This window comes from Octopus bimaculoides, chromosome 10 (assembly GCF_001194135.2).
Source record: "Octopus bimaculoides isolate UCB-OBI-ISO-001 chromosome 10, ASM119413v2, whole genome shotgun sequence".
NCBI classification, from domain to species: Eukaryota; Metazoa; Mollusca; class Cephalopoda; order Octopoda; family Octopodidae; genus Octopus; species Octopus bimaculoides.
The window spans coordinates 52,679,226-52,700,574 of NC_068990.1; the positions used below are offsets into that span (position 1 = coordinate 52,679,226).

General features: G+C 35.7%; 1 protein-coding gene across 1 annotated transcript in view; it reads right to left on the reverse strand.

The window, feature by feature from the left end:
• The window catches only part of LOC106879658 (3-phosphoinositide-dependent protein kinase 1), a 57,476-nt gene that overhangs the window by 35,306 nt on the left and 821 nt on the right, over nucleotides 1–21,349 (reverse strand). The gene's annotated exons all lie outside the window — the stretch shown is intronic.

Sequence of the window (21,349 nt, forward strand, 5' to 3'; positions counted from 1 at the left end):
TAGAGAGAGATAGAGAAAATAGGTAGATAGAGAGAGATAGAGAGAGAGAGATAGAGAGATAGATAGAGAGATAGATAGAGAGAGAGATAGATAAAGAGAGAGAGAGAGAGATAGAGATAGAGAGATAGAGAGATAGAGAGAGATAGAGAGATAGAGAGAGATAGAGAGAGATAGAGAGAGAGAGATAGAGAGATAGAGAGAGATAGAGAGAGATAGAGAGAGATAAAGAGAGAGAGAGAGAGAGAGATAGAGAGAGAGAGAGAGAGAGAGAGAGAGAGAGAGAGAGAGAGAGAGAGAGAGAGAGAGAGAGAGAGAGAGAGAGAGAGAGAGAGAGAGAGAGAGAGAGAGAGAGAGAGAGAGAGAGAGAGAGATAGAGAGAGAGAGATAGAGAGATAAAGAGAGAGAGAGATAGATAAAGAGAGAGAAATAGCTAGAGAGAGAGAAGCAGATAGAGAGAGAGAAATAAATAGAGAAAGAGAAACAGATAGAGAGTGAGAAACGGATATAGTTTCCTGCATTAGCCACATAAGGCGTGACAAAGAGGGGACAATACAATGTAGTAGAGATTTTCTTTTCAAGGTGGGGCAAAACAAAAAAAAATAACAAAACAAAAAAATAAAAGCAGCAACGATCAAAAGTGATCGAAATTGTTTGGGATGTACAAAATTGGAAATGGTGGCATAAAAAACAGCGTTCCCAAAAGTGGTGAGGTTTAACCGTGGAAAGGAAAAAACTACAAAAAGACCACAGTAACCTTGGGCAATAACGTAATATGAAAATATTAGAGTAAGTTACTCACTTTTTCCTTTCTTCTTTGGTTCATAGGATTATGCTCAAGGTGGCTCCATCATTCACACCTGCCATCCTTGCTACATTCATCCATCTTTTATTGAAACATTCAAAGTTGATGAGAAATTCACCAGAGAGGAAAGTGTTTGTCTCTAGGCCTTTCAGACGCGTCCACCATACACATTCTTTCGCCATAGCCACAAGTACGATAAAAATGGCTCTTCCTTCCCGTTTGAAGGAAGGAGGTGCGGCAATATTGACAACAGACTCAGCTGATAAATCAACTCGTCCCACACTCAACAGCAGTCGTTCAACATAAGCTACAGGTTGGAAATGGTTGGACACTGCATGAGTGAACAGGTGGGTCAGGTATTCCTGGTTGACGCTCAGGTTCTCCCCCGAGATCGTCGTACCTCCCCTCCACTAATCTCCTAGAGAATGCTTTTGTGGTGATGCAGTTGCTCAAGGTCGACCCTGGATGGCAGAGTTGCTCGAGAGCAATGCAACACTTGTGGTGCCATTTGCCCTTCCTTGGCTTCTTCTTGATCCACAACTGCAGTTCGGACATGGAGGCGAGCTGTGGGAAAGCGTGCCTCACAAAGGCAATCACACCCGTTCACTATTGTCTACTTAGAGCCGGAGATGTCGCAGTCTCGGCGCATGTCTGCGCATCATTAACCATGGCATGCCTAGCCCTCCTTTAAGCAGGTGTTGGCCACAAACAAATCACACTTCCTTTCCACAAGTGGAAGAGGATGTGCTCCAGTTTGGTGATGGTAGGGTCAGGACAAGGCATGACGGTCAGGCGATAGTAGATGACGGATGTGCTGTACACTTTCACCACACCTTTTAGGGACAGCTTCCTCTGGGCTCTTTGCTGGGCGAGAGTGGCCATCCTACTCGTTATTCCATCCAAGTTCTTCTCCATTTGGAGGTCCGGACTAAACCAGACCGTCGGTCCAGCGTCCCACAAGGGAGGCGCTGCTGGATGGCATGGGCTTGCTTCCCCAGGTGCCGAGCTGCAAGCCCACTGATTTTTCCCAGTTAATCTTCATTCCCATTACTGCTTCGTAGTCCTTCCAGTGTCGTGCCACCCAGCTCAATGTGTTCGTGGCTAGACACTAGGATGATGATGTCTGTATTTGGACATGCTCGTCCTGCATCCCAATTCTCGTGGGATGCCCCTCAGCATCACCAACTTCCGCAGTAGTGGCTCAAGAGTCAATATGTACATCCCTGACAGCCCAAACATGCAATGTCGAATAGTCTGGAAAGATACCCACTCAAGCGAATTACCTAACGGATGCCTCTGTATAAGGCAGCAATCCAGCTGTGGAAGACGGGACCAAAACCAGCCACTAAGAGGACAGCCTCCAAGTATCGATGGTCTACCCTATCGAAAACTTTGAATTGATCCAAATTGATCAGTGCCCCACCGATGCCAGTTTCCTTAACTACCCTGTCTATGATGCAGCGCATGAGGTGGAGATTGTTGTGAATGCTCTGGCCTGGCACAGCGCACTTTTGTGCCTTGTCGACCAGTTCCTCAATGACAAGCGTCAACCTCCCTGTCAACACCTTGGCCAAAATTTTCAAATCTGCATTAAGCAGAGTGATGGGCCTTAAGTTATCTATTATGTTCCCCTTTTTTGGATCTTTCTTTAGCAGTGTTACAGCTCCTCAGCTCACAGAACTGGGGATACACCTATTTTGCTGCCAGTTGCAGTAGATTGCTGCCAAGATGTCTCCAAACAAGTCTGGCATATAACCGTAAAGCTCGTAGGGCAGACCATCCAAGCCCAGCAATTTGTCCCTCGAGCAGTTTCCTATCGCATCCTATACATCCACAGCTGTGACGGCACCTTCACAACACTACGCCTCTCTTGCTGAGAGTCGTGGCAAGCTATGCAGGTAGGCACTGAAGTCCACCCTGTATTCCGGCTCACCAGTTGTCCCAAACAGTCGGGCAAAGTGCTGTTGAAAGGCCTTACACATTTTTCTAGGCTCGAGTAATTCGCGTCCCTGTTCACCTATCAGAGACCAAATAGTGGCTTTGTTGTGCCTCTGCCACTTGGGTGTCTCCAATACCTTCGTTTCTTAGAGCATGCATCCTAGCTCTGACAACGCATCCTTCATGTTTGGTGTTGAAGAGTTGGTCAAAGGCCAACCTCGCTGCCAATACGTTGTGTATATTTAGAAGTAACTATTGCTCAATCCTCCCTTCTCTTTTTCCCATCTCTAGATGTCTAGATGTGAATGCAAATGATTATGTTTGTCTATTTACAAAGGGAGAGAGTATGGGTTTGGCTAGTGTTTTCAGTATCACTTGAGATTTGTCAGTTCAAAAACAGCTACCTTGGGGAATGTTCAGAAAGCTGAGGTGGGGAGAAACAAAACATAAGACATGCTAATTCATGGCTCAGCATATCAGTAATACATATTTTAATGATGCCAGTGGGATAAAAGAAAATAACTGGCTATAAAAGAAATTGAATTGACCCTTTAGTTACCATATTTCTGTTGAAATATACTTTGTTTCAATGAATTTTGAAAATAAAGAATTTAGTAAACTTATCAAGAGGCAAGAGTTTGGGAGAATAAATTAATTTTGATGGAAGATTTTAATTTAGATCATTTCAAACAGGAAGTTTGTATCACAGAACCACCAGGCAATCTCAAACCAGATTGGTATCAAAATGGTTGAGAGCTGTGTATGTAAAATAATGTTAAAATATTGTGAAATCCCTTTATACACCAAGAACTGTGCACCTGCAGATATCAAAGATATTCAAACGAATTGAAGCTATGTCTTTCAACACCCGAAGAGATCAATAATACATTTTACAACTGTGATAGACAAGGAAGTCACTCATTTTTAACTTCATCTGGTACAAACATATTTGTGAAATTGAAATCAAGTTGAGCCATAAATCAACCCTAATAAAAAGGACCTAAAATAAAAGGCTGTTCTGCCATGACCATCTTGTATTCAGTTTAGACTGTAGCAGTGGACTAAATATGTCTACCTCTTTAAGAGGTCAGAGAGTGAGAAATCAGATGGAGGTTTGGTTATGTCTAGCATGTCAAGCAACCATACAGAAGCTGTCTTGTTAGCTTATAATCTGAGATTAAATTGCAAGTGAGGGTGAGTTGCAATCCAGCAAATTCTAGATCAGATCCTATTACAATAACTGTGGAAGAAGCACAGCAATAACATCAAAAATGTGAGATTTGCTTTCATAAAAAGAGAGGCTTTCAGTAAAGGATAGTTTCATTGTCAAGGTGAAAGTAGTTTTCTTTTGAATATGAAGCGCAAGTAGTTTTCTTTAAATGTACTCTGTTATTAGAAACACTATGATCAAAATCTGTCACTGCTCACTGTAATGTGTAAATTGTTATATAAGAAATTAATGAACAACTAGTTCAATTAAATATTTATTACTTGCTTGTGAACAAGCAGATTTTAGCTATTACGATAATTCATTATTGGCAAGTAATATAAATCAAAATATTGGCTGAGAGAAGTTATTGAGCACATTATGTAACCTGCTTTAACAAAACTATAACGATAATTTATTATTTAGTACAGTTAAGTGGTCAACAACTATCATTGAAATTAATCAACCACATCCACTTGGAGGAGTTTATGAAAACAAGAACCAATCAGAGAACAGCTATTTGTAGACAATCAGGATACTGATATGTGTTAGTTTGTCCATTAAATTTGATGATGACCCAGCAAATGAAAAAAGAAAAACAAAACAAAGGCAAAGATGAAAAGAGGTGATGCTGCTTGAACTTCCATTTGTCCACTAGTATTTTGTAGGTCACCTATCAGCCTGTTCTCATGACTATGAAAAACAAGCACCACTAAAACAACTATGAAACAATTATCTGTGACAGACTTATGATTACAAAAGGATTAATTGTCCCTTTCTAGTTCAATGTACAGAGTTAAATACTGATGTTATAGCTCCATGCTGGAGTGGGAAAGGGTTCACCAATAATTCCTAATATTCAATTGATTAACCATCTTGACTCCTCATAGAAAATGAGGATTACAGTATCAAACTTGAAAACAATGTACAGCAAGAGAGCCTCTACATGGTTGTTTGACTTGTAAAAAATAACAGTCAAATCTCCTTCAAATCACCACACTATCTTAAAACTGTAAAGACATCAAATAATATTGTCCTATTTATATAATACAAGGAAAAGGCAACAAGAGGCTCAAAACTGGAACAACTTTTATCATGTCTGCTTATTCAGGATTAAGCTGGGACTAAATACATTTAACCTTGCTCTATCTACTTAATATCAAGGCAGTCATTCAAGTTTTTAATAGAAACCATTTCACACCAACAACCTATCATATTCCTGTTACTACTCCCTTAGTAGCTTTGTGTTCACTTGAGGTGTCAGTCATTTGAACTGATCGGTTTCTATTTTTGCACCAAACATTACATTCTTTTCAATAGTCATTACCATGTGGAACTCCTTTGCTATGATTCAGCTTCATAAGATGAATCAATAATACTCAACATAGCCTTCCTGATTTGATAGGGGTTCCTTTAGTCTAACAACTAGATCGAACATTTCTTGCTTTGCAATAATTTCAAATTTGTTCCAAGTCTGCTGACATTGTTTCACTCCTGTAAAAAAGTTGATGTACAAAAATTTCAATTATGCTGCCTATCTTTAACCCTTTTGTTACCCTATTCCTGTTGAAATACACTGCCTGTGTTACAATTAAGTTTGAAAATTAAACAAATTTATTAAAGGACCTGAAATATCAATATGAACTATTAGGCCAAGCTGAAATGCCTGATTGATTTCCTGTAAGAAATAATGTTCAAACAAAATCTTCAGTTGGTCTAAGCTTCCAATTTTGCTGTTGGCTTTCAATAATAAAGTATTTGAAGCAACAAAAACTATTAAGCAAATGTATTACAGGGTTATTCACATCTAGGTAGATTATATGGCTCTCAGTACAAGTACCTTTGCTATCAGCGAATTAAGTACAAACTTGATTCTCTGCTAATATTGCAAAAACTCAATGCACAATCCTACACAAACATTACACAAGGTACTACACATTATTACAACTTAATTTTTACACACAAAACACCAATCTGAGTTGCAGTTTTATCATTCATATTGCAATATTCCATTGTTTTGCTATAACTCTTTAGTAAATTTAAAGGTCTTGGATATTAGTAAATATAACAAATCACCACAGGATTGATGCAGTTAGATTTTAGGAATTCTTCCAATTCCTAAGCATTCTCTCTCTACATCAGCATAATATTTCTTAATATAGAATTGAAAATATCTAATGCTAGTTTTACCAAAGATTATATCATTAAGATTTTAACCTTGGTTATTTCTGTCTTTATGAATATTATAAATCATGGTAACTTTAGCCAACAGTTATAATATGGAATTACATTGGACTTGACAATTCAGGCCAAATAAAAATCAATGACACTATTTACTAAATGTGTTAGGCAATATTTAATATTCACAAACAGATTCTAATGTTTAAAGAACAATCTTTTGAACATTATTCATTTACTAGTTCTAGTTGTTGCCATACATTAAATCAAATTTTAAGCCTGCTTCTGTTGAGAACTATGATTACAACAAAAAACAAATATGAGTCCACTTAAAACTTAATCATACTTGGTTTTAAATAATAACCAACTAGCATTGAATAATTTTTTTGTACCTCTTCATCCTCACATCTAAAATGTGTTTTTCAGTCCAAGTATCAAAATGCAGAAAGTGAGATAATTCAATTAAACACTAAGTGGTACTAAGAACCAGCTAATACATGATTGAAGCCTCGGAAGTAAAACAATTGTATCTTAAAACAACAGCTGCTCTGGATACTGTGTAAAACAAAGTCACACATATCACAGCAAATATCCATATTCACAATTTTTTTAAGGAACTTAACATTGCTTTTCTTTCGAAGGGTGCATATCTTTCACTTATAACTTCACAGCTTCTGTCTGGAAATGTTGCTTAATAGTACCAATACATGCACCATTTAAGAAAAAAAAATTATGTATATTAAAAACAGATACCTAAATACCGAAGAGAAAAAGAGTGAATGTAGAAGGACAAGCTCATTGTAACAAGATATTGTAAAGCAAGAAAGAGAATCTGAATATATGGTTGTGACACCTACACTTGCGCAAGGCTGACAGACTGCTGTATGCAAGACATGTAGAGGAGAAAATAACACATGATATAGACAATGAACTTCTGGTTTTCAGAAGATTGGTACCAAAAAAGTTAAAGCTTTCAACCTTTCCCTGAAGCCCAACTGCTGTATAGAAGCAATCTTTTGTAAGGAGCACTAGATTAATTCAATTCTGCCATGAGTTTGACATTAAGACGTCATAGCTTAGACAAATAAAACAAAATAAAATTAGTGTCTCACATAGAACTTGTTCTAAAGATACAAACTGTGCCTCAAAAAAAAAAAAAAAAAAGGATTTTGATAATGTAAGAATAACAATATTTTGTGATGGGAAGGTGTAAAAGAATTTAGAGACATTCTGCTTTCATTTTAGCCTAAGTGCAGGAACAAAATTAGCTTACAGGGTACAAACCCAGGTCTAACTCAAGATGTTCAGTGTTTTCATTGTCCTCAATCCCCAATTTTAAAGGGTACACTTGTACCACCTGCACCTCCCTGTTCCTGAGCATATGCATTTTAGCTGTCAGAATGAACTATGGACAGATTGAAAGAAATTTTATATCTAAATAGCCATATCAGCAGAGTCAGAATTTTCCTATTCATTAGTCTGAGGAAAAAAGACCGAGCTATATTGAGTGATGTTACAAAGAATCCCTTATCAGATTCTTGATCCAAGCACTTGTAAAAAGAGATACTTTGTCAAGCAAGGATTATAATTGCTTTCCTATTGGGTGGTGCATTTAGGCTTGTCAAGAAATGAGAAAAGTGAAAAATAACAAAAATAATGGAAGCAGCAAATGAAAACCTATAATAATAAATAATAGATTTGTCCATAGAGTAGAAAAAATAAGAAATGGTAACAGAACAATGGGACAATTCTATATATGCAAGCAGACAAGAAAACCAATTAAAAGGTGAAACAAGTAAATTAAATCCAAGACAAAACAATGGAGTTAATTATTGTTAGTGAAACTCAGACATAAGACATGATAGGGAATGAATAAGAAATCAGGAAAAATCAAAATTGGATGTTGAAAAGAACAAAAAGAATAGAATTACACAAAATATATAGCTTCAATTGATTAGCGATCTCTCAAGCCTTATACCTCAGGTCCAGTGTTAAACACCCTAAACAATCCCTTGGAATTCCCTACCTACAGATAAGCCAAACATCCTGTACTAATCCAACTAGTCACCGATTTTTACTCAGGATTTCCATCCAAATGAAACAGGGAATGTTTAAGTCTCATTATATTTATTTGATTCTATCATTTCCTACTGTCATTAAATCTTGAGGAAGACTATCACTTCTCCTGTTACTACATTCCTTGCTGTCAATTATCAATGTTAATCTCTATGTCGTCTATTAGCAGCAACATTTGCAGATAATCTTGCGTTTGTTTCATGAGTTCATCTTCATGAGATTATTTTTAATTCTTTAGAGGCTAATTAATGGAGTCTATTTATAAACAAATGTCTTTTCCTATTTTTATTTTTCCAAAATGTGTGTTAAAGTAATTTTCCTAGAGTAAGCAACTACTTTTTAGTCCATATGAAACCCAGTAGTGGAATTCGCTTAAGGATAATGAAGATCAATTCAACCTTGGGACATTGAACTCAGAAGGCAGAGTTGACAGGCTTAGCTAAACTTGGAATCTAACATTGAATAAAATATTATTCAATGATTAATTGATTTTGTGAGAAAACAGTATCAACTACGAAATTTCTGTTTTGAATTCAGTTATGAATAATGCTTCACTCTCATTCTTACAACCATAAACAAAAAAAGAAAAAATATATGCATACAGGATCAGCAAAGTTCAAAGTTCAATTCTTACCACATAAAAATCATTTTTCTTTTGGATTGTATTGATTACAATCACATTACTAAGTTTCTATGGTAGTATAATGGGGCTTTTAGCTGGTGCTGGATAACTATCTAGACACTAACCAAGAACAAAACTTGTTTTCTTCAGTTGGGTTCAAAATTGAAAATCATATTTTTAGTAATCAAACCACATGTTTAATAATTTCTAAAAATTAGTTAGAAAAGAATGTTTATTTCTTTAACTATTTAAATATTTGCATCATGCTCCAGTGTCTCAGTTTTGGCATGGTTGTGATTACTATGGCTAGATACCCTTCCTAATGCCAATCACTACAGTGTACAAGGTGCATTTTTTTTTTTTTGTCACTTGCACATGTGAGCTCACCATGTAACTCACAAAACTGAAGAGCCTCCTCTACTGAAAAATGTAGTGGAGAGGGAGGTGGCTTCATGCAAGGAGTTAGGATGTTAAAGTAAGATAGAAGGGCAAGGAACAGGTTTGTTATGGAAGAGGAAGATACTTCTCATTGTATGAGGTTAGGTTAAGAGTAAATGGAATGGAGTCAGGAGGAGAAATAAAGATAGTGACAAGGTGTCAGAGTGTATCCCCAAAGTTTAAGAAGGTGAATAGAGTTTGGGGTCAGAAGATCAGGAATGGGGGGTAAAGGTTGAAAAAGTGTGGAGGAAAGCTAAGAGTAGAAGTGGTCAGGTATATAGAGATAAATATAGAGAAGGGTAAACAAAATTTGAGGAAGGTTGATGGTAAATATTAGGTGTTAAAAATGAGAGAAATATTAATAGGATGCCATTTAAGGGAGAATGAGTGATGATGGGCAATAAAGGGTGACCAATGGAAAATGAGTGAAGGACAATGTTAATGATGAGAGGTAAGATGTCAAAAGGAAGTGATTCAGGGGAGAGAAAAAGAAAATTGAATAGAAAAAGATATCTGTAGTTCTGCTCTCAAATACAGCAGCTGAATAATGTAGCTAGAAGACTGACGGTGGGATTGGTGACAAGGAGATATTGGCCAAGAGACCCAGTTGTGTGCATATCCATCATGCTTCCAGGGGTTCTCAATTATGATGTATCCCCAACTAACTGAGCCCTTTGTCATCTGAGACTAGTTTTCATCATTTTGTCCCACATTTTCCTGGGTTTCCCTTTTTCTACAGGTTCCATTCACTGTATGCAATCAGTTCTTTATACAGCTGTCCTCAACCACATACATCACTTACCTATAACTACAGTTTTCTCTTTTGTGCACAATATCTATTTCCTCTTAGTTTTCTCTCAACATATTTGTAGTTCATATATGACTCAGTTCATCCAAAAGAGAATGCTTGCTTCATTTCTATAGTTTTTGCAAGTCCTCCACATTCAGGACACAGGTCACACTACCATGTAGCAATAGTCTGTACACAAGCATTATAGTCTGCCTTTCACTCAAATTTTTTATTAGAAATAGTTAATAACATTGAATTTTCTCCAGAAAATTCTTATTCTGGTCACAATACATTGGGAACATAATCCTTCACTGTTAATTAGGTTACCTAAATAAACTATTTCTAAGGATCAAACTCTGCATTTGAATAACTATTTCCTGTGTATTCAGTGTTTATTGTTCCTGTGCATCTACCACATACAAAGTTTATTAACCTGCCGATAGTTCCACTGTGTCTCTTGTTTCTCCATAGTTTGTGCTATCTATCTACTTCATTTCTACATATCAAATAAGACCATTTCCTTGATGGAAGTAGAGGTCTGTCTGTTTTCCTACTTACTAAACTTTAGCCTTCACTAACTTGAGGCTTCTTGATTCTACTCCCAAACCTTGAATTTTCTTTATTCAGGAGTCAGCTATAAGAACAAGGTCATCAACATATAGATGTTCTCACAGGCACCTGATCTTAAACTGTTATAGCCTGGAGTTTTATGATGAATAAAAGATGACCTAAAGGTTGACTCGAATTCAGTTCTCTCTGCATACTGACTTAATCACTGCACTCATCCCTAACTACCACTTTGCACACAGCATCTCTGTACAAGGTTTTTATGGGTCTCACAAGACATTCACCTACTTCTGGCTTCTACAGTGGCCACCAGATCACAGAGAAAAGGACCCTGCTGAATGCTTTCTCCAAGTTGAATGCTAAGTAATGCAAATTCTAGCTAAGTACTTTTGCAGTTACCTCATTAGAAAGATAGCATCAGTGCTATCTTCATAGCACAATAAAAAAACTGCATCTCATCAATTGAGCTGTAACTCCAAAACTTTCATGACCTGATCCAGCAATTTAATATCTCTAGTTACTCTCAAAGGTATTCCTTTACCCTTGTAACAATTGACTATGATGCTAATGTATCAGTCACTGAGTATGACACATTCCTGTACAACTTCATTGACTATATGGATGACAAGGATACATCCTATTCTTACAGATACTTTAAACCTATCATGTTGTTCATGATAATTTCTTTCTTCTTATTCTTGTATACAACTTAGAATGCTTGTCCTGATTAGTAATCCATTCCTTAGCATGTCTTGTAAATCTGTGTCTTGTCAACCATACACACACACACACACTCTTAAGAGTAAATGTAACCATTTAGGAACAGATGAATAGAATGAAGTGCATTACTTAAACATTCAACAATACACAATTAGACAACGATCACATAAACCACATTGCAGATTAACTTAAATACAAGGATTACAAAAAGTATTACTTGATTAACACATAACCAACTCAGAATGACAATTTTGTATGAACAATGTGAAAGAAGCTGCTCTAGACCAAATCATTTTAAAAGTGAAAACAAGCAATCAATGCTAGACTATAGTAATGCTGAATTGACAGAGATAAAATAGGCAACCATTGAAGAAAGCAATGAAGACTAGCAAAAAGAAAAATCACAAGAAATAAGTTGACCCATCATCATCATTTAATGTCTGTTGTCCATGTTGGCATGGTTGGAGTTTAATCAGTGCTGGTAAGCTGGAAGGCTGCACCAGAATCCAGGTTTGGCACAGTTTTTTATGGCTGGAAGCCCTTCCTAACGCCAATGACTCCAAGAATGTAATGGGTGCTTTTATGTTACTGGCATGGGTGCCATTTGTGTGACACAGGTATCTGCCACAACTGATTTTGCTCAGCTTGATGAGTCTTCTCAAGCACATCAATACCAAAGGTTTAAGTCATTGCCTCTGTGAGGGCCAACACTTGAAAAGAACTCAGCCACTTTGCCTCTGCAAGGAGGCATATCAAAATAAAGTAATTAGGAGATTGGCATTTCTAGATCACAACTGAACAACTCTGACAAAAGCCAATAGTTGTAACCAATACCAGCAAAACGTTTTCTAACTTTTAGTGCTATGACCTCCTAAATGACTTCACTATTTATCTTCCTCACATCTCTTTGCTTAGTTTCCAGTTCTTTAGACTTTATTCTATCAACAGCTGGTTATAGCAAGAGCTATTCATTTACCTGTTTTAGTTTGGTATTAAATATTCTTAAAATGCTATTATCACAATACCATTGTTATATTCCGTGAGAGTATTCTACACATGAATTTTCTATTGATTTAAAGATTAATCTGTTTTTCAAATTTTTTAAAACCAAGGCTCAGTAGGAAAGAATATACTTTCTATCAAGGTATGTTGTATAATCATCAAAAATTAACAGTTTTGTTACAAAGTTCTAAAGAATTACAATTTTCTCAAATTTCAAAATACTGAAACTGGTGACCTTAGGTGGAACAAACAATCTTTGTACTTTTTTCTTTTGGCCTTGCAAATAAATAGAAAAGCATTTTTCAAAACCTCTTGGCAAACAATAACAGTTTGGAATCATGAAACATTGCAGCATTTTAACAATTTACCAGTTAAATTCAAGGATTGCTTCTACCTCTGAGAACTTCTGTATGAATGTTTATATATACATGTTCTGCAGCATCAAAATCCATTAAGGTTTTCCCCACTGTGCTAAGATACAAAGCAAAGACAATAATGATTTTTAAATTTAACATTCACTTAATGGAGATTTACGTTTGTTTACAGATTGCCAAACTTCACTCACTAAATACTAACCTTTGGCTTCTATGGTATCAAATGGATAAGATAGAAAAAAAGAATCTATCTTATGGTGATGGGGTCAACATAGGATAAGGAAGGTTAGTTTTCATTACACCTTTATCTGTTTCAACATTAAATTTTCACTTAATTAGCATTACCGTCAAATAATATAAAATATGCCACCAACATAGATACTTATGGCTTTATTGATTAAAATGTGTTTCATTTCATTTTCATTTTATCCAGTTTCAGCTCATGAGCTGTGGCCATGCTGGGGCACGAGAAAAATTTTCACAGAACTTTTTAACATGACTTGACACACACACACACACACACACACACTTGACAATAGAAATATGCAGTCAAATTGTAATCACCTAACAGCCGCTTTTCCATGCTTGCATGGGTTAAAAAAAATTTGAAGCAAATTTTTAACAACCAGATGCTCTTCCTGTTCTTAAGCTTCACCTATTTCCAAGCAAGGTAATATTCCTCTAGTCTTTCAAGCCAGATTAGTACAAATGGTCAAACATTGTCATAAAATATTACAAACATCACTTGTGTTATGATGACACTTGTTTACAATTAGAATGTAATGTCAAGACAAAGAAAATGTAAAACACACACAGGGCTTCCGCCTATTCCATTTACGAAATCCAATACAAGGATTTTGTTGACCTGGGGATATAGCAAAAGACACTTGTCTAAAGTGTGCAATGGGACTAAACCCAAATCTATGTGGCTGCAAAGCAAAGTTCATAATTACATGACCAAATCTAGCACTTATGTCTACTGACACGTACACAACTGGAAGTGATATTTGAAGTGTGTGCACACAAACATCAATAGTTCAGCAACTAAGTGTAAAAAGTGAAGTATTTAAATGGTATATATTGTAAACATAATATTTCTGTCTGAAAATTGAAACAAAGTTAAGCTACAACATCATAGTTGACCTGCAGAAAGAATTTGGTGTGATTTAGACTTTTATTGAAAACAGATTATACAACTTATGTATTCTGCAATGAGCAGCATGGTTAACTGATAAAAACCTAAAATCACTAGAGATAAAAGAACTGAAGGACATCTGAAGCCAATAGATAACATTATGAAAATGATCAAACTTATAGTATAGCTTACAAAGTACATATTAGTTGAGCATAAGACAGCTCTATTACAGACATCAACAAGAAGACAAGACTGACAGAAGGTAGGTAAATAATTATCCAGGCTTGAGCAAAGTGCTCAAAGATACTATATATATGTGTCCACAAGTAATCTGTTCTCAGCCTCATCAATTCAAGTCATTGTACGAGTCATAAAAGTGTTCAAGTTTGGCTGCTGATACTAATTTAATATGTCAATAACCTGTAGAGAGACAACACGATTCATTCATTTGGTTCTCATTGTGCTTTGTGGTACTTGAAGTAACAAGATCATTCCACCTTCCAACATTGAGAGTGTCCTTGATAGCTTGTTCCATTGTAAACCCTCTGCTTTTAAGATCTGTTATTGTTCTCTACCATGTTTCCTTTAGTCGGCTACATCTTGTGGAACCCATTGATAAGTGATTCTGACAATTGAGTTTGGTTTATAGCAGCAAACTTGAACCAGCCATTTCCATCTCCTTGCTCCAATAGTTTATTGGTTTCATGTTAGCCTTGGTGTGTAGTTGGCTATTTGAGATCATAGTTGGCCAGTAGACCTTCAAAATTTTTCATAAACAATAATTTTAAAACACCTCCAATTTCTTTTCAGAAACTCTTCAGAGAGAACATCCTTACCTGCTAACTCTACAGATACAAACTCTGGTGACCTCTAAGAGAATGTACTAAAGCTAATGTGAACTGCACTTCATCACAGCAACACTAATAAGTAAAACTATATCACCTCAACTATAGATAGCCAATTATCCATCAAAGTTAATACAAAACAATTCTCAGTCAACTCGTAGAAAAGGGAAGAGAACTTGAAAATAAAATTTCACAATAAATTTACATGCCTAGAAGAATAACTATGAAAATTACTATCATCCAAGATTATAGCATTCTATAATAACCTTTGTCAGTTGATCAATGCAGTCATGAGTAAACTATGCTATGTAGATGAAGGTGCATATAACTGAAACATGTCCAAAACTGTACCCCTTGCCTGCCAACTGATTTTATCCTGAACACAAATTCAGTTGCAATTTCATGAAATTATTTCCCACTTTGTTTAGAAGGTGCCAACAATTACCACTTCAAGTTTTTCTTTTCAACATCAGACCAAGTGTGAAATTTCAATTAAGAATATTTTGCGTATGTCATTCATTACTGATCCAAGTTGATGCCACTGACCAATTTGAGTTGCGCCTTCAGCTATTTTTTAATGAATGAGGTTTTAAATATCTTTTGTCTCAGTCATTAGACTATGGCCATGTTGGGGCACTGCCTTGAAGAATTTAAGTTGAAGGAATTCACCCCAGTACTTTTTCTTAAGCTTGGTACTTACTCTAATGGTCTTTGTGGCTGGACTGCAAAGTTATGGGGACATAAAAAATACCAACACTGGTTGTTAAGCAGAGGTGGGGAACAAACAAACATTATACACACACACAATGTACACAGTATAAAGGTACAAGCTACTAATAGTTTCATGCATTAGAGAGGCAAGTTTAGGCAGGTTTTTATAATATACCTTGTGTCTTCAAGCAATCTCCAGGCTCTGAGTCCATGGGCTATTCAACTTACAAATCAGAATGTTGGAAGCAGAGAGAAAATGAGAAGATTGATGGAAAAAGTGGAACAGTGAAAAAAAAAAAAAGAGAGAGAGAGAGAGAGAGAGAGAGAAAGAGAGAGAGAGAGAGAGAGAAAGAGAGAGAGAAAGATAGAGATAGAGAGAGAGAGAGAGAGAGAAAGATAATTAGGGTTATGTTTCCTTTGACTGTAGAATAATCCAATGGAGAGAGGTCCAGTCTGCAAGACAGCTACTCAATCCAGAGAGGGTGATATCCTCTAGTTTGCCAAAGGAAATTTGTCCATAAGTATGCATTTGCTGAAAATTTCTTATCTGAAATTCAGTGTGTGATGGAATTCTTAAAACTAAAAAGAATATACAATTTTTCAACTACACATACATTGCATTTCTTAGATCCATTAAGATATTGCATGGATTTCTCCACTTGATTGTATGTGGTGTGGAACTGGTCTTCAAACCCCATATTGGCTAACTATTTACAAAAGCAAAGCTACTGAGCTGGCTAGCACATATGAGGTATGAAGACCAACTCCACACCACATACAATCAAGTGGAGAACTACAGAGATATCCATGACATATGTTAATGGATCTAAGAAATGCAACTTGAGCATAGCTGAAAGATCAGTCATTTTGGATCTAAGAATTCTACTGCACTACTGAATTAAAAATGCAGGCATATGGACAAATTTCTTTTGGCGATGGAGAACACCACCCTCTGTGGATTGAGTAACAGTCTTGCAGACTGGACTCCTCTTTGATGAATTATTCTACAACTAGCTTTATTATGGCATTTCAGTCAAAGGGAACATAATTCTAATTTACTTGTTTTTCCATTTTTTTTCACCCTTCCACTTTTGCATTTACCTTTGTTTATTCTCGTGGTTTCTCTTGTTTCAGCAAAAGATCTGTAAGTTGAATAGGCCATATGCTCAGAACCTTAAGATTACATGGAGACACAAGATGTGGTATAAAAACCTGCCTAGACCTCCCACTATAATGCATGAGACTATTAGTAGCTCATATCTTTATATTGTGTACATTAGATGATATTTATATCCCATTGGATGGAGTATTACTGTTGTTGATCTTAATGGAGTACTACTGTTGTTGATCTTAATGGAGTACTACTGTTGTTGATCTTAATGGAGCTAAAAACTACTTATATATGTATGTGTAGTATAGAGGCAATTATGCAGATAAACAAATTAGACATCAAATACAATATACATACACATGCAAAATGAGAGAAAACAGAGGTGGAAACTTTCAGGTGATAAATCAATCTTCGAACTTCTCTGCATTAAGATCTGAAATGCAAGATCTCTATCCTGATGATGGAGGCTTGTCTCATCCAATGTTAATTAATAGATATGGCCATATATTGTGAGGAACTAATTCTACCAACATTATTATGGATCACCAAGCCCCCCAAAACAGCTGTTGGACTTATAGGACATTTTTTCCACCCCTTTAATTTTACTGTCATTTGTACTCTGTGTCAGTTGGACATAAATATCTATATATTTATAAGAATTCAACTGAAAGTTTCCACCTTTTATTTCTCTCATTTTGAATGTATACATATTTTGCATTTGATGTATTTTATATATTTGATGTGTCTAATTTGCTTATCCCAATAATTGCTTTTATACCCACTCAACTTCATCCCTCTTATAACCTTTCTTTACCTTGTGGAATGTTCCTCTGTAAAGACATCAGAGTCTAAGTTCGAATCCTTTGAGCACTACTAAGTGTCTTCTATATGGAGAATCTTTGGATTTCATTTGTGAACTATATATGTAGTATATATGTACACTCGCATGTGTGTGCATACACACACACACACAATGGACTTCTTTCAAGGATTTTGTTGGCCTGAGACTACAGCAAGAGACTTGCCCAAGGTGCCATTTAATAAGACTGAGCCCAAAACCATGTAGTTGGTGAGCTAACTTAACACATAGCCATGACTGTGCTTTTATATATATATATATATATATATATACACACATACATATACACACACACACACATAAATAATTTTAGCAAACCATATAAATTTATAAATAACCAAATTAACATTGATGAAAGAGTAATCATATGTTCAATATGTGTTAACACTTATTAAAAAGTTTCATAAAAGTACAAAAATAACCATAAACAAAAGCACCATCCCCTGATTCCAAACAGTTTAGCCACACCTACTCTCTATAAACAAGCAGCCACTCCTTACTAGATGGCTAATAATCACCAGAAAACAACAGCTGCTTATACCAAATATTTATTTATTTATGTGTTTCAGCCAAGTGGCTGCGGTCATGCTGGTGCACCACCGTGAGAAATATATATATAATATAAAAACTATAGCCATTAGCACTTGAGCAATCACTCAACCAGTTAATAATAGTCAATTCTCCCTCATTTCACAAAAAAAAAAACCAACTCTAGACAATGTAGTCCTCGATTAAGAAATAGGGCAGGATGGTCGAAGTTGGAATACTTATGATCACAGGCCTACTCAATAAGGGATGATGTAGAGTTACACAATATACTATCAGTTTGCAGTGTTTAGCTGTACAGGGTGCAGCAGAAAAATGTCACATATTTTACACAGCTTATGGAATTGGAGAAGCTAGACTGACGGTATGGGGGTCTTCATGTAGATAATATTTTGAACATTTTTCTTTCTGGTTACCATCAAGGTTTGGACTGTTTGATGTTGAAAGGTTTCTAAAATTGGGGAAGTTTTTTTTGTTGTACCCTATAAAATTAGATACAAATTCTGCTTTCACTTCTCATTAGTGGCTCCACTTGTTTATTTTCATCTTGAAGACAACTACAGATATGACCAAAACTGTTATCATTTCCAATTAAACATGTTAGAGATTATGAAATGTATACCATTAAAATCAATTAAAGGACTTTCTAGTTTGTTAGGTCCAAACGAGCATCAATGAAAGACTATAACCCTAATAACACATAAAAAGAAGGTTTACTGCCTAAGTTAATTGTCAGATTCATACACCTCACTGGGTCATCATGACAATACACTAAGACTCAGAAACAACTATAAATATCTAAAGAGCAGTGTCTAGATTTTACTACAGTTATAACAAGCTTTAATTTCTGAAACACTAATTCTAAAGACAGCTGATACTTAGCAAAGAGTGAACTCAATTTGTTACAGCAAAAATACAATTTAAAACATAAAAGAGACCACTTTATAGTTTGACAAAGGTTATTAATATTCTTTGGATTACTGTAATCCTAATTAATGATACAAAAATACCATACAAAAGTAGCCAACACCGGAGCTATTGAAGGTGCCTTTTTGTGGTCATTCAACCTGTTAAGATATAATACCCAAATGTCACCTAAATCACATACCTATCTGAACAAAGGACAGATGGGATAATGTCTTGGGTACACTATGCCTAGAAAAGAAAAAGCAAGATGATTAAAGCTGGAACATGTTTGATTGCAGGCCTACTTGGACTAAAACAGCAACAAAATGATACTTTTCATATTTTGATAAGACTATGGAAGTTAGGATAGTGAAAGTTGGTAAGATTCTTAGGACACAAACGAAACTGGACACTATGATGGTTTCCCCCGCCCCAACAGGGTATGAACAAATCGAACTTGAAAGTAATGAAAAACTAAGTTGATTTCGTTAAGATCTGAACTGAAAATCATTCAACGTCCATTTTCCTTGCAAGCATGAGTTGGATAGTTTAATTAGAGCTGGTAAGGCCAGGGACAGCACCAGACTATTGTCTGTTTTGGCATGATTTCTACACTGGATGCCCTTCCTAACGCCAACCACTCTGTAAAGTATACTGAGTGCTCTTAACATGGCACCAGCATCAATTCTGCTGTGGTGGACGAGTCTTGAGTACAGCAATGCCCCAGATATCTCGGCCCATAGTTATTTTCGTAAGGCTCAGTGTCTTGAGATCGGCCTTGACGGAAATTATCTAATCCAGTACTTGCTTGTTAACAGCGACTCCAGTCACCCTTAATTATTTTTAACTTAACGCACACGGCTGCGGAATTACCAGTAATCATACTGAATTAATCTAGTATATCACTGATAGCTATTTGCTATCAGTATATTACTGATAGCTATTTTCGTGAACGAAAAGGATCAAGAGATTTTATTCCACTATGTTTGTCAACTTCATACTTTAACAGCCACAATAATAAATCCACTTTTTTCTCGTCCACCTTATTCCCTTTGCTTTAGGAAAAACAAAAACTTGATAGAAATAGATCAACACTTCACATTGATCGTATGAGTAAGCGAGTGTAGTAAGAGTTTGATGGCTTCCATATTGACTTGTTCCGAGAAAGATTTACAATTTTACATTCACATAAAAAAAATCCAAAAAAATCGGGAAGCCGTTGGATTTCCACTTGCCTGGTCTCAGAGAAGTACCCGCAATGGCAACCAGGGTTAAGTGGCTTTACTACAAACTATCAAAAATATCGATCGGTTTTCGTCTGTCAGTTTAGCACTATACAATATATACATGTACACACACAAACATACATGCAATGTGTGTGAGTATGCATAGTTTGTCAGTTTAACGCCACACAGTTAATGATATGTACAATGATTCCACTTGAGAGGTTATAGTTGATATCAAACAGTGTATTACTGGTATTTTAAGGAAAGCAAAGCTGAAGTAGGGGCGATTTACATTTAGAAAAGCAATAAAAGCAGACAGCGAAACCATTATTATTTAGTTCATTCAAAACAATTGTGATTAACTGAAAACAAAATGAAAAATGTCCCATAAACGTGTGAAATTGTTGCTTGTTCAAAGATTGCATTCAATTGAGAATTTTTATGAAATAAAACTTATGAATCTAACAAACACCAATTACTGCAAGTAAGTAATAACAAAAGGAATGGAAAGAGGAAGAAAGACAGGGAGTGGGAACCCTTGTGTTTGTAGTAAAACGCTTCCGTATATAGAAAAGGTTTTATAGAGAAAAATACTTGGAATTCAACAGCGACCATAAGTCTCTGCCTTATATGTGTGTGTGTGTGTGTGTGTATATATATATCACACGTTATTGGTGTTTTAAATAGTAATAACTACAACATATACATACAGTAAAACTATATACAAATCTGTATTTAGTGAAGTGTTAAAATGCATACTTAAACTGTTAATATTTAACGATTTCACTCACGTCATTAGAAAATGCATGAACATTACAACTACTCAAAACCCTGTCCTTAAATGAATAAAAAAAAAAGTGGCGGAGTGAAAGAAAGTTGGTATCTAGTGAAATAATAAATGAGAATTAGAGATAATTTAAGATTATCTGAAAACTTGACAATGTCTGAATCAACAGTGTAGAAATCGCATTGATTTTTCTAATGGATGTCTATCATCTCAGTGCTGTTTGATTTATTTATTCATTACGCCACACAATATATCATCAACAGTAGTTATTGGGAGAAAACAAGATTAAATATATTTATCTACGTTGGTGTTTTAACACAAGTAGAGAGGATGAGTGGTGATTGAACGAGGGTACCTGTATCTTGTTAAATATACACACACACAAACAGGAACTAAATATAAAATGAAAATGCTCGATTCCTCTCTACAACTAATAGTTTTAGTAGGAAGGAAGGAAATCAATTCCGCTGTATATTCCAAAATATTTGATTAAAAAAAAAAAAAAAAAA